The following is a 14,689-nucleotide window of genomic DNA, read 5'->3' as shown; positions in this document are numbered from 1 at the left end:
GATGTTTTGCAGTCTTTCTTCTTTCTTCTGAAAAGTGTTCAGTGGGGCCCCCGAATCCGAGCTCCTCACCCTGAAACTCTATAAAGTGGGTGAACGAGATGAGGTTGTCATTTCTTTCCTTGTGCAAACTGGTATGAATTTTCAAACAAAAATATAAGAACAAAGGAAATAGTTTTTGAATTTAGTCAGTCTGAAGTTAGCCTTTGACCATTTGATACATTCCACAATAAAAAGGAAGTTGAAGGGGAAGAGGAAAAAAAAAAAAACCCACCCCTCTTTCCCCTCAACAACAAAAAAAAATTCAAGGAGGATACTGGTAATGTTTTCCACATTTGAATTTTAATACATGAAACAGGCTGTAAAACTTTGGCCAGCTGCAGTAAATAAAGTAGCAGTGGGAGGTATGCACCGGAAACTTGGGCAGAACAGCACTGGTGGGAGTTTCTTTCCCAACTACACACCTTCACTTGTTGTTCTGGAGTAAAAGCAAGTTAGTTGTACGGTAGTAACTTAACACCTATCCCCGGGCAGGTTTTGTTTTGAGCAAATCTCTTTTATAACCCTCCTTAATAGTTCATTCTGATTAAAGAATAGACAGCTTTGAATCCTCTTGACCTCTGTGCTCTTCTCGTTTCCTCTCTCCCCGCCTTCTGAAAATCAGAACAAAATGGCATGATAACTTGGAAGATGATATAAGCATTTCTTTCTGCAGCAGCTTGAAATCGTGGTGGGGAAAAAACCATGGTTCTGCCTGGGCTATTATGTTATCTCATTTAATTGCTAACATATTGTACTTAGCTTTTGATTCATAAAATGTTTTCCTTGGAGTTCTGAAGTAGGTCTTCCGTGATTCACCAAGTATCAGCGTAATGAGAGGGATTTTTTTTTCACAGCATCCTGGCTCATAATACTGGAGTGAACGCTGTATACTTGTGAGCTTTCTACATGATATTATTTGGCCTTGCTCTTTCCTGCGCAGAAACCTTCACCAGCTTTTCATTATCTATAAGATAAAGACCAACTTTTTAACCTAGCTTATAAAGTCCCGTTACCATTTACCAAAAGCCTTTATACGTTTAGCTATTCCAATATGCAAAACCTTTTCCAGCAATGCGGTCTGTGCATATGCTCAGAATTTGCCCTGTATGTTCTTACTAGATAGATACACTTCTTTTGTATCCATCTGGATTGGCCTGCCCTACCCACTTTTCTCTGTACATCTCACCCCACCCATTCTCAAGGCTCTGACTCAAATTCTTCCTCTTCCTGGAAGCCTTCCCTTGCTACCTGCACCAGTGATAATAATTTTCTTTTCTACACTCAGAGCACTGTGAAGCATACCATCGGCTAGATAGTGATCTTACCCACTCATGTGCAGCTATGTATCTTTCGTCGGTGTGACTTTTTCCTTCCAACTATATTGTAAATTCCTTCAGTACCATGTATTACATTTTGTTTCTCTCCCAGTAAATAAATTATGAATCAAAAGGGAAGAAAGGAAACTAGTATTTTCTGAGTGCCTGACAACTTGCCAGCCCCACTGCTAGGTGCATCATATACGTTGTCAGACAGTCTTTACAAGAGCCCAGTGAGGGTTACAATGTCCATTTTAGGTGCTGATCAAATGAGCCTTAAAAGGTTTGAGTAGTCTCAAGTCACGAACCTAGATTTAAACTCAGATACATTGGCTCCAAACGCCATGGTCCTTTTTCCTACCAGGAGCATTTCCCAAAGATTATCTGTAGGCATACCTTGAAAGAATTGATTTTAGGTGGTAAAGAGCTTGTCATTTTCAAATCTCGGTAAATGTTTGTTGATGAAAGAAGTTTCCAAGTATCGGACTGTGAAGTTCCCAGAGCAGTTCTCCCCCCAAATGTAGAGGTAAAGAACTTTTCCTCCAGTGTGGTTGCATTCTAGATTAAAACCCACATTGTCTAAACACTTACTCTTAAATCAACATGTGTGTGCTAAGTGGCATGAGGTGTGAATTCTCCTTACTAGGGTTCTTGAAGTAATAAATTTTAAGCTATTTTTCCTACTATAATCACCCACTTTCCTAATAGAATCAAAGCAGAAACCTCTTACTGTGGGAGAATAAGGAAACATCAGGGTTTGTCATTAACCTAGTCAGAAACTCTGAGCTAGGTATCATCTCTGTGCCTTCGATATCTCTGTGGTTAATCCTCATATGAAATCACTAGATTTTTTTTTAATATATAAATTATTGAAATGGCAATTTTCCAAATATAATTCTCTCCATTTTTCATTCAGTATTCATGTCCACAGACCTGAAAGAAAGCCTTGCAGATGACCTAATCTCCTCTTTTAACTGAATAGGAACAAAACCCACGTCAAAAATGCCTTCATGTGACTCTGTATGTGCTCCTAATTACTTGTCAGTAAAGCCAGTAAGGATAGGCTCATTTAGCTAAAGCCTCCTGTACTATTAATACATAATATCAGTGTGGTTCCCACATCCTTTTTGCTTAAAGTCCCATTTACTCATTTCAGAACAATTTATTAAGTGGTAACCAAATGCCAGGCTTTATGCAAAGAGGTGGCCTCTGCTCTTCAGGGGTTCACAGTCAAGTAGGAAAGGACACATTTAAAAAGAACTTGCTGCAGCAGGAGCGTAGGCTCCCTGAGAGAGGACAGACCCCTCCTCTGTTATCCAGGAGCGAAGGATCACACCGTCCCTTGGTCGAGGAGTAGTGATCGCAGCCCAGTTTCCCTCTTATCAGTAGCATTTCTCGTTTGACTGGATTTAAAAGAATATATCAGAAGAGCATTCATTAGGTGAAGAAGCACCTTTGCATTTAACTGGCATTAAACATAGGAGAACTTTTAACCACATAGGGCCTCGGACGATGATCAACTTAAGTTAGTTTTGCTGTCATAGTTCTTAAGATTTAGGACTGTTGAATTTTAGGTTCTAAAAGCCCCCCTGAAGTCGTTGAGCCCATGGCCCTTATTTTACCGCTGAAGACTGAGGCCCAGAAAAGGAAAGTGACCCAAGCATGGATACTCACTAATTAATGGCCAAGCTTTGATTAAAACACAGACAAGCAAGCGGTGAGACCAGCAGTCTTTATACAAATACCACACTGCTACAGCAAACTTACTCTCTAACCTAATACCACAGCAATTTCAAAACTGTGGCTGGTATTACACACCATTCTGTTACTCTGACTTCACTCATGGAACCCAAGAAAACTCTTCAGTTGCCCTTTGACTGGCTCCTTGCCATATGCTGCTATTTAGCTCTGGCAATCGTACTTGCCAATGAGAGGGAGTAATGGACAGTGATGTGATATCTTGGGTAGCACCAGTCTGTAGTCAGACGAGTAGCAGAAGTCAGAGAATTCTGTTTCTGTGTGGACCTCGCGACAAAGTATGACCCATGGAGGCTTTACCATCTCTACTCGTGGGTTTCCAGGGATTCGGAGTCCGTAAAATTCCATGTCTATTTTAGCACATACCTCATTTCTAAGCAGTTATTTCCATAGAGTCTCATAGAACCTTAGAAGCCATCTCTGTCCACATCCCCCCTGCAAATTCCCTGCCAAGTGGTCAACATGTCTCTACCGGCCTCCTGCCTTCAAGAGTGAATAGTTCGAAGTGATCAGAAAGCCCATTGCCATCACATGTTAGACAGTTCTTCCTTATGTCCCTTCCAAATTGGCTTCTCTGCAGTCCTCATTTTTCTGCCTAGAGGTACCCCTCAGTCAACCCAACAAATACTTGAAAATTTTTGTTATTTGAAGACAGTCTATTCAATATTTTTTTTCTTCACACTAGACATTTATATCTTCAAATGTTTACCCTATGAAAAAGTTTTTGACTCTGTGACTACCCAGTGCGTTCTCCTTAACCTATAAATGATACTTTTTTTTTCCTAGGACTTGTAGGTATATAGACCCTCAAACTGAACACAGTGCTCAAGGAATTACCAGGTTACTGTAGGGTGGATCTATCACCAGACCCAGTATATTACATCTTCATTAAAGGCCACCCAACAGGATCCTATGAGCTATTTTTTTGATGGCTTCATCATCCCGCTGACAAATATTGAACTTACAATCAGCCGAAATCCACAAGCCACCCGTTTCTCAACTCTCCTTGTGCACTTTTTGTGATACCAATACAAAACTTCACGCAACGCCTTTGAATTTCATACTTCAACCTTCAATCTCTTTCTAGTCTCAAGTTTTTTTTTAGGTCCTCATTCAGTCGAATATTCTGCCAGCTCTGTGTTGGCCAATTTGATGGGTACCATTGATGCCGACATCAAAGCCACGAATAAAACTGTTGACCGGGGAGGACATAGCGCAGAAAACCTGAGGTTCTGTCCTACGGAAGTTCCCTCTACACTCATATCGTCCCCCTGCTCTTTGAGTTTAATAATTTCAACCAGTTATGACCACCTAGTTTTTCTCTCGGGCAGTCTTCCTTTTCTCATTTTGTCCATAGATTGCACTATCATAAGACACCAGGCATGCAGCAGTCCCATGAATGAGGAAACGAGGTGTGTCCAGAAAGACTTGTTCTTGGTGGAACCAAACTGAGTTTGAGAGGTCATGGCCTCTGTTTTAGAGCACTTTGAAGCTATCTGTTAAATAGCCTATTATAAACTTTCACCCAGGATCTTAGTCATCAACTTCATCTTTCTATAGCTACTATGTTGGGTTTTTTCCTCTTTCATTAAGATACGCTTATCTCTTGTGTTCCACCATGTCTCCTAATATCCACAATTATCAAATATTTCTGAGAGCCGATTAGCGTCCTCGGTTGAAAGTTTTTAACCTGTATCAATATGGTACTTTATTTTAAGAAAATGTAAAGAAAGAAAAAAAACAGACAGAAAAAGGACTAAATAAATTCTCTTTATTTTATTTTTGAAAACTTCCCCAGCTTTACTGAGGTATTATTTACATCTATCATGTGTAAGTTTGTGTACAATGTGATGATTTGATGTACTTATCTATTGCAAAATGTTCATCACAATAAGGTTAGTTGAGGCCTCCATCCCGTCACGTAATTACAGTTTTGTGTGTGAATTATCGTCACTGTATAGCAATGTATAGCTATACATTAGATCCTTAGAACTTATTCATCTTATAACTGGTCATTTGTACCCTTTGACCAGTATCCCCACATTTCTCCCATCAGCCCCCAGCAGCCACATTCTACTCCCTTATTCCTTTAAGATTGTATTTTTAGATTCTGCATGTAACTGATAACATGCAGTGTTTGTCTTTTTCTGTCTATCTTAAAGAAATCTTCTTAATCATAGATTAGTTGCAACACCTTCAGAATCCTTGAGCTCACCATTTGATGTTTGTGAATTAATTCAAACAAAAATCAAGAGCTTTTGACGACAACCATAGCAGGGTGACCGTTTACACTGACTGCATTAGCAACCCCTCAGACAAGTGGTTGGGACATGATGCATGCTCAGTCCCACAGCAGTGGGTCCAAATTAGGTACATCCCCATCTTTTTCCCCAGTGCCTGTTTTATTCAAATTCAGGCCCTGTGACCTAGAACCAAGACAGTCTGTACTGGACCATCAGACCTCGAAGGCAATCTTTCTCTATGTTTCTAGGACAAGCCAAGCTTAGTTTGCTAATTTTTCCCCCCTAAAGTATGTGTTTAGCACCCTGGCATCAAGAACTTTAAATAAAAAAACAAAAACTTGTTGTCTTCCCCACTTTTGAAGACAGTTTTTGAAGACATATTAAAAACAGACTGTACAACCTCGCTATAATTTTACTTTGCTTTCTTCTTAAATAGTAGAGGGAAAAGCTAGTAGACCCTTTTAATCATCATAGGTTTTCATTGAACTTTTACTGACGACAGGAACACAATGCTAAATTTGTATCCATAATTTTAAAAAGGCACATCCCTTCATTAAAAAAAATAATAATATTACCCTTGTTTTCTCAAAAAAGAAGATTTGAGGGGTGGGTAAAAAAATATGTAATATTTTTGTACATGTTAGAAAATGCACCGTTGTTTCATCATTGGGTGCTTCCTAAATTTCTGATCCTGCGGGCCTCTGACTGTGGGCCAGGGATAACTCAGGTGTGTGCCCAACTATAACGTAAAACTGAATTATGAAGTGACCTAAGAAGCGATTCAGGGAAGGGAGAATGAACATTGTCCAGCTACAGAAGGTGTCACTGAGTTCATAGTGGAGTCTCTGTAGGAGTTGGACCTTTAGATGTAGGCTTGAAAGCACATTATAGTGCCATGGAATAAACAGGATTTAAAAATAAAAATGCAGAAAACAGAGGCTCGTATGTGCATGAGTGAAGGTTAGAAAGTTGCCTGATGGTACCAGCCCTGGCAGTGCCCAACCAGGGCTGCACTGGGCGAAAAGCCCCTCCTCGAAGCACAGCAGCTCCAGCAATTGGCTCGAATATTTCACATGAGAGTCCACAGGAAGAGCGAGCGTTCATGTATATTTTTTACATCCAAATTAAATTAACTCATGGAATTTTCCACCCTGAGGAATTAAAGTAGCAGCTCATGAAGTAATTCAGTTATGTCATTCATACCAAAACAGAAAATACTGGAGCAACTTGGCACTTAAAAACCAAGACCAGTCTTTGGTCATTTTATATTTTTTCGAAATCTGTGGTCATTAGCGTTATTTTAACTTTTATTGTGGCTGTAAATTTTTCAAATGAAAGTTTCTTAATTGCTTAGAAAACAGAAGTGTAAAAATGGGTTCAAAATAAGAAGAGGGTTTAGGCAAAGCAGATTTAGGAGTGAAATCCTAAAAACAAGGCTTTAATAACATTTCTGAAATGCGAGGAGTCTACCTAATTGGTTGACATTTGTGCATAATTATAGCTTCCTGAATATCCATAAATTGTCTTAAACTCTAAAGTTGAGTTTAACCACAAGATCTGTCCAATATTAGTTAAATGACATCTTTGGGAAAGCATTATCCTGATTTACAATAGCCACGTTCATTTTCAAGCAGTTAATTGGACGTATTGTCAAAAACCAAGGTATTGAGTTTCCACATTTTAATTTCACATTTGCCTCTCGCCGGCTTCTGCACAGGGACGGGTCTCGTTTGGACCTGAACGTGTGTGAAAGTTATTGGAGAATGGTAGTCTCTGGGTAATGTTTCTGTAAGCTGCCCAAATTTTTCCCCCTGTCGTCTAGATGGGAAACAGCTGGTTTTTGTTTAAAAAGCTGTTTTGCGAAATGTCTGAATCTTGAGGTGTAGAACTGAGGTCACCAGTAAAGCAGGTGCTCAGGAACAAGTGAGAAATACTCTGGGGACCGGCTGGCCCTGTAATCTTCTGCAGGGTACTTCCTATTAGGGGAAAAAGTGTTAAAGTCGGCTCGTTTATTTAGGACACAAACAGATATAAGTAAGTAATCGCATTAGCGATGCTGTTAGAAGTTGAGTATCTTGAACACAGTCAGCCCTTGAGTAAATAATTAGCTCAGTATGAAAGAAACCAGAATGTTCATTCCCCTCGCAAGGTTTCCAATGAAAAAGTCCAACACTTTCGCTTCCTTTAGATATTATAAGTGCTTGAGTTTCCACTTTGAATACACCAAGAGCGAAAGAACTACAATTTCACATAAGTAGTACCGTAAGCCAGTATGTCCTTTGAGTTTATGGATGCCATCTCAAGGAAAGGGAGAAAAGACGCCTGAAACGGCAGGACTGGTACTGGAACGGTTTTGAAGAAGGCGAAATAGGAAACATGTGGAATCACTAGAGGCCAGTGCATGTCAGATATCCACCAGTATGAAGATGAAAGGAAACAGCCTCCTCCCCTGGGAGCTGGAGGTTATTAGCAGCTGTTTATCCAGTCGGGAATAGAGATTAACATTGTATTTTTTTTTTTTTAAGAGCTAGAAGAAAATTTGTTTGGGAAGTTGGCTCTTCATATCAAGTCACTATGCATTGCCAAAAAAAACTTCCTTTCTCAGAACTCAAGTACTAGAGTTGAGCAATGTTATGATTCTCTGAGAAACTGGATTACCAAAAAGTCTATCTCCATTAGATGGAACACGAAAGGACAGAAACGGATGGATGGATGTCTGCCATTGACACATTCCGTGCACTCTTTAAAATGCGAAACAAGCTGTTTGGTCTGTTACCTGTTCTCCAGCCTGCCTCTAAAGGGGGAGTTCTTCCCCTATTCCCCACCCCTTTTCCCCCTCCGCCCTAATCTTTGCCACTCTGAGGCATACACAGATGGATTTTGCACATACCTACTGCTTGTAAAATGCCTTTTCATGACATATTGGGGAAGCTGCTTAGTACTCTGGAGCTTTATTCTCAAAAAAAAAAAAAGTTGGATATTGGTATTCTCTGATTTAATGCTACTCTTAATGTCATTTTCTTTTATTAAATCCTTTCTTTTGCTTTTGATCTTCTTTATAGCAGAGCCACTGGTCATATGGAAACTATTATTGGGAGATGAAAGACTACATTGCAGTTAAATAAGAGTGAATCATTTGGGCCAATAATACACACATACAGTGAGGTACCATTTGTGTCCAAATGCCGTGTGTTGTTCACTTTGTGGCAAAGCCACTGAGGTTTATAAAGAGCTTTACAAAAATATGCTTTTTTTGTCTTGAAATATATAGTCTGACAATATGAAAATATATTAATATGCAATCTTTAGCTGCTTATTCATATAAGTATAATATCTAAATATATATATATAATATCTAAGTATAATGTCACTTTTCAATGTCAAATCCTACTTTCATTTAAAGTTGAGATGCTCTTTCATTAATGTTAAATATCAGTTTTGTAAAAATATATTTAGATAATCTATATCAAAATTTTGACCATCATTCAAAACCTGACTAAAATGCTGCCTTCTTCTGACGTAGTTCCTATTTTCTCAATCTGATAGTTTCACCCATCCTTTAAAACCCTACATGAGCTTGAATTCCTTTATAACATTCATCTTCTTTTGCCTTACATAGTAATTATATTAATCCACCATAAACTAAAAGCCGATAGTGTAATAGGCGTGTCTTTTATTATTTTTCCTGAAAATGCCTAAATAGTGTCATGCATACAGTAGACATTCAGAAGGCATTTGTTGAATTAAATGAAATGTTTATTATTTGATAGAAACATGCTAAGTGTATATTCAACAATATCAGAAGGTTTTAGATTTCAGAAATAGTCTCACAGACACATACCATTTGTGTCATCATTTACTATTTAGGAAGCATATAATTGCACATTGTAATACTAACAACCATGTGGAGTGAGCTCTGCACCCATTCCTTGCCCCGGGGACGCTTACATTTCAAGATAAGTATAGGCTTTACGAATGGCAACAAAACAGAATCATTGAGGTGTATGCCCAGCCCTATTAAAACAGTGTCCTTGAGTATGCGTTAAGGGTGGTGTTCGAAATGCACAATCAGGAGAGAACCTGTCCAAGTTTACTGAGAAGATGAGACTTCTGGAGACCCACACAGTCCAGGAGGAGTCAGAGTAGGGATATGTGGAACCACTAAACAAGAAGTGGTTGGTGAGTTGTACAGAGGAAACCATCCCTGGAAGATGGAGCAGGGAGGGCTTTGTTCAAGCCTTGGTGATGTGGGAATGAATGCAGCAGATAAGGGATCAGAGTAGGTAACTACCTAGATTCAGATTAAGGAATTTAACAGTGGGAGGAAACTGGCAAGGCCCTAGGATGTCCAGGTGAAGGATGCATAAAGTATTGATCTTAGACTTGATCCATAGAATAAGGAAAATCCATGCTAGAACTTTTATATGTGAGGGACCAAGTGATGGGTGGAGAATATGGCTTTTAGAAAGTGATGGGAAAGAAAAGATTATTTGTTTAGGCAAGCGTCTTTACACTTCCACTTCCTTTCCAAGTATTTTACAATAAGCATGTGTTACTTGGATGACAAGAAAAGCATTTTAAACATAAAGGCCAGTTAGGTAAGGATAAATTCCTAGTCATGGACCTTGTGGCCTGGCTACAGAGTGCTTTGTGTAGAAGCCAGCCACGTGATTGTGCACTCACACGGGTGTGCTTGCACTACAGGGATCCGGAACTGCACGTCTAGTGTTCCGTTGTCTATTCCTTCACCCTAAACAAAAAAAAGTGCTTACAAGTAATTGCAACATTTCACCATAATCTCTGTGCCAGATAGGCTTGGTTCATTAGGCATGGGTTAATTTTAGTTCTCTACTTACTAACCTGCTACCTGGGGCAGGAGAGGGATGAAATGGACTCTGGTAACCACCCCTCGAGGTCCCTGCTTGGTGGACTGCATCCAGTTAGGGTTTCCACTGTAGGAAAATGATGTAGAGAGTTGGGGGTGCCGGGGCGGGGGGGAGATACAGAGGAGAGAAATGAAACAGTTTAATAGATGGAACTTACAAGTTGAGAAAAAAAAAAAGATGAACTGAAATCAGATAACAGCCGTTTGCATCTCTCGAACTAGATCACAGAATCACTCAGTTTAGGCATTTTGGGGGACTGTCACGGAAGTTTCAGCCTAGTTGATCAGATGACAAGTCAGCACTGTCAAGATCAATGTCATTTAGATCATGTTTAAATCCTCTTGAAAATTATCTTATCACCTAGAGAATAATTGTTAAATCAATCTCCAAGAATTGTCCAATAAGGAATTACCTTAAATTTCAGGCAAAGCAGAAGTGAAGCTGTGAGATTTCTGGGAGGAAAAAATATGTGTTCTTGAGACAGTTAGGACGTTTTCTTCCAATAAACATCTCCCAAGAATTGAAACGCAAACAAAAGAATTGAATCCAGATCAGACTTTGGTGAATAGTCCTTTAAATGTTTAATCACATGAATTAAAAAAATAGTCTGGTAATTTTTTTAAACTGAGAAATATGGAAACTGTATTTGTGGTGGAAAGGTGTCCTAGGTGTTAGAACTTTCCTGCACAAAAGAATTGGTTATTAGAGATAGGTCTTGTTTTCTACAGAATCTTGGTGCCTCTGGTATTGTTTTCTCACGGTATCCATCTCCTACTGCTATTTCATGAACTTCCAGGCTCCCACCGGTGAGCTATTAAAAAAGTTTGCATGACCACTTCCCACCTCTTTAAAAGATGTACTTTTGGCCTAAACGATATTTTGCATCTTTGGGAAAATAAGTTTGCTTTCCTCTAATAAGACAGAGATCTGGCAACATAATTGAAACTGAAATCTAGCACTCTACAACTGTCGTGTATAATTGATATTTCATGGGGAGATTACAGTTCAGACACCAAAACTGTTTTCTGTGTCAATGGGTGTCTAATTACAGTAAAGCCCTTCAACTTTTCTTTTGTGTTTATGGAAAAACATGAAGAGAAAGAGAAGAGAAAAGTAAAAGTTCCCAAGACTTTTTTTCTTTGTTTCATTCTTTAAAAAAAACAAACAACGCACACACAGACACACACACACATATGCACACACAAATAACCTATGCCTTAATAACAAAAGAAAAATTTTGAACCAGATGCATTAATAACAAGCTTTCATTTTGATAATACCAAAATGTTTCTAATGGCATATCTGGTTTTATGGCATTATCACTCGGTCTAGAAATTGATAACAAGTTTCCTAAATTTCCCATCCTGTGCTCTTTTAGAAGGATTATGGTAGTAGGGAAGGAACTGAGGTCTGAAAGCCTGTTTTGAAGCAGTTATCTCTGGAGATAACATTAACAAGGATTGAATAACTGCCAAATGAAATTTAATACATTTTCCCATCCATGAAATAGGCCTCTTAAATACAACAGAATAATTACTTTCACAATACTCCCTGGAAACAAAGAGAGCAGAAACATCGAATGTCTTTTTTGTTTGTGGTGTTTGTTGTTAGCTTGAGGATCAGGATAAGGATATTTACCAGGATGCCGTATGCATCCCCACATAAAAACAGCCTTGCCAACAGCCGCCTAATTTGAAGCTGCATATCTTTTAAATCTGTTTATGTTGGAGGAGTTGTGGCAAATATTAAATTTTGTAATTTAGTTAGACATCTTAGCCTTGGTCTGAGTTGGTGAACTATGATGTTTTTTCCTCTATGACAAAGAAAACTAAAATGATTTTCATATCCATATCTATATATATACACACATAACACACACCCAAGTATACACACACAGTTTTGAAACAAAGCTCCAGGAAATAAACCCCTGTTGTTCCTTAAATCTGATATCTATCCAATCAAATTGTTCAATATTGTAACAAGTTTTCTGAGTTCAAAATCTGTTTTAGTCCTCTAATTAGATGTCCCCTAAGTCCTTAACCATTTCCGGCCTTAGCTTGCTTATCTGTGAAATAATGAATTTTGGCCTACCTGGTTTCCTAGTGTCTCTAAGCCCTTAAACTCTGTAGACTGCAATTGAAAAGTCCTTCTATTATATCAGTCCTTTCCTCAGAAAGTAAGGTTATTTAAAATTATACGGCGCTTACATGATTCAAAACAAGTAATGCACTTCTAAAGTTATCTGATTATTCCCAGTGATAAATTACAACATTAGCACAGGAGAATTTAAATGGCTGTGTTGGAACTCAAATATAACGACCTAAGATGCAGTGTAACTTAGATATTGGGACATATGAATCGCGACTTAAGGGCCTGTGGAAGGGGCAGCCATGTTTGGACCACATGGTCGACGACTCCTCCTCTTTTGTAGCTCATTGGACCAGGAATGGAGACACCTGATCCGAGGGTGGCCCATTCATAGAATGGCTCATGTCTGCTTCAAAATGATGAGCTGGCCATCAGATGATCTTGGCATTCTGAAGTCAGAAATACTGAGACAGAGACGGAGTTAGCCGCACATACAGAACCTCAAAGAGTGTAGCGCAAAATACCATGAAGGAAAAGTCCAGGCTAGAGTCAGGAGAGGGCAGAAGCAGAGAGAAGCAGAGGTACCAGCAGAGGGACTAGGGAGGCTGGAATGGCTCTTGAGAGACAAGGAGTGGCTCTTGGTCCTGAGTGTTCTCCAGGTCCAAATTACAGAAATCTTCATAATAAAGTTCTTTTTACTCGAGCAAACTTGAATGAGGCTCTGGTTCTTACTATTAAAACTGCCCCACTAAATTGATCAGTCACAGGAATCTCACAGAAGATCACTAGACGCTCCCGGAGAACAGGCGCCAGATCCAGGTTATTTCGCCTCTGTGTCCCCAACACCTCACAGAGGGACAAGCATGGACTAGATTAGTAAATATTTGTTGAATTAATAAATGCACTCTTTGATCAATTAACAATTATTGAATAATTTTTAGATTTTAGTTCTTTTACTTTTAGCATAAATCTAAGTAAAACCACATTGTATGTGATTATTAGAAGGCTCTTAAAGATTGCAAAAAAAATAATTTACAGTCAATATTGATAAAATTAACTGTTTCCATAGGCTGGCTTTCAACATTAAACTATTGCTTATCTAGATGAAAAGTCGATCAAAATAGGGCTTTAATGAAGTGTAAATTTTCTTTAAAAAAGGGAAGCCACCATCCTTAGAATCTATGTGTGGATAGACGGAATCACCTTTTTTCTAATTACATTATTATATATGTATTGTGTGGAAGGTGGACATATCCTGACCTTTCTATATAGATGGCAATATTGGTTCCTCCGTCTATTTCTGTGTTATTCTAGTGGTGGATTTGTGCTGGCCATCCATTGTCTGTCTTTCCTTGTCTCTTGTGTGACCAGAAATAATATTTCTGAAAGAAAGTTAATAAGACATGCTGTTTGTAGCCAAGGAAACATGCAAACCAAAGCTTATTCTTCAGATTGGAATGTTACTTCACAGCTACAGGCAATGGAATTGATCCTGGAGAATCAAGGTCATTACCACATGGATCTGGACCTATTATCAGTCATTTGTTTGACCTGGGAACACACATAGTTTACAAGGGAGGCCTTAAAACGTTAAGGATAACTTTGCCTCCAACTTCTTTTATGGAAAATGACTGATACATTATTTGAGATGATCTAAGATGATCTGTAGAAATATATACAATGAGGTAACATGTATGGCTAAAATGTAAGCAAAAATATAGCTGGAACAACTATGTTCTCACACATTTATAATATTTAAGATGTGACTGTCATTGTGCAGGAGAAAGATTTAAAATCAAATGGATGTGAACAAAGTAGAGACAGAGCATGTGAGGAAGGTCACAGGTCAAGGCAGCCTGAGTTCTGAGGGACCTTGAACTGCACAGACCCTCATTGTTGCGTCGTGTGCAAGTGTTTCCAGTCACAGTGCAACACCAGCTATCGTCATTGCATGCCAGTTGTTTTGCACATTGCTGCTTCTTGCAATACACATCTATAACTTCGAGTATTATTTTCTCCATTTTGGATTTCAGTAACTTACCCATGGTTACACAGCTATCAAAGAAACCAGTTACAGTTAAAATCTAGATATTGTTGACTCTCATATGCTTTTTACTGTCTTTCATACCATGTTTCCCCGAAAATGAAACCCAGCTCTAATGTGTCTTTTGGAGCAAAAATTAATATGAAACCCGCTATTATATTATATTACATTACATTACATTATACCCATCTTATATTAAAATAAGAGTGGGTCTTATATTAATTTTTGTTCCAAAAGACGCATTAGAGCTGATGGTCCGGCGAGGTCTTCTTTTCGGGGCCACACGGTGGTAGATGAGGCCAAGAAAATACAAAG

General features: G+C 38.7%; 1 protein-coding gene across 42 annotated transcripts in view; it reads left to right on the top strand.

The window, feature by feature from the left end:
- TCF4 (transcription factor 4) overlaps positions 1 to 14,689 on the top strand; it is a 345,675-nt gene that overhangs the window by 317,765 nt on the left and 13,221 nt on the right. The window lies entirely within an intron of this gene.

The sequence above is a fragment of the Rhinolophus ferrumequinum genome, chromosome 19, assembly GCF_004115265.2.
Source record: "Rhinolophus ferrumequinum isolate MPI-CBG mRhiFer1 chromosome 19, mRhiFer1_v1.p, whole genome shotgun sequence".
Taxonomy (NCBI): Eukaryota; Metazoa; Chordata; class Mammalia; order Chiroptera; family Rhinolophidae; genus Rhinolophus; species Rhinolophus ferrumequinum.
Note: the sequence above shows the minus strand (reverse complement) of the source record. Positions and strands in the feature narration are given on the sequence as shown.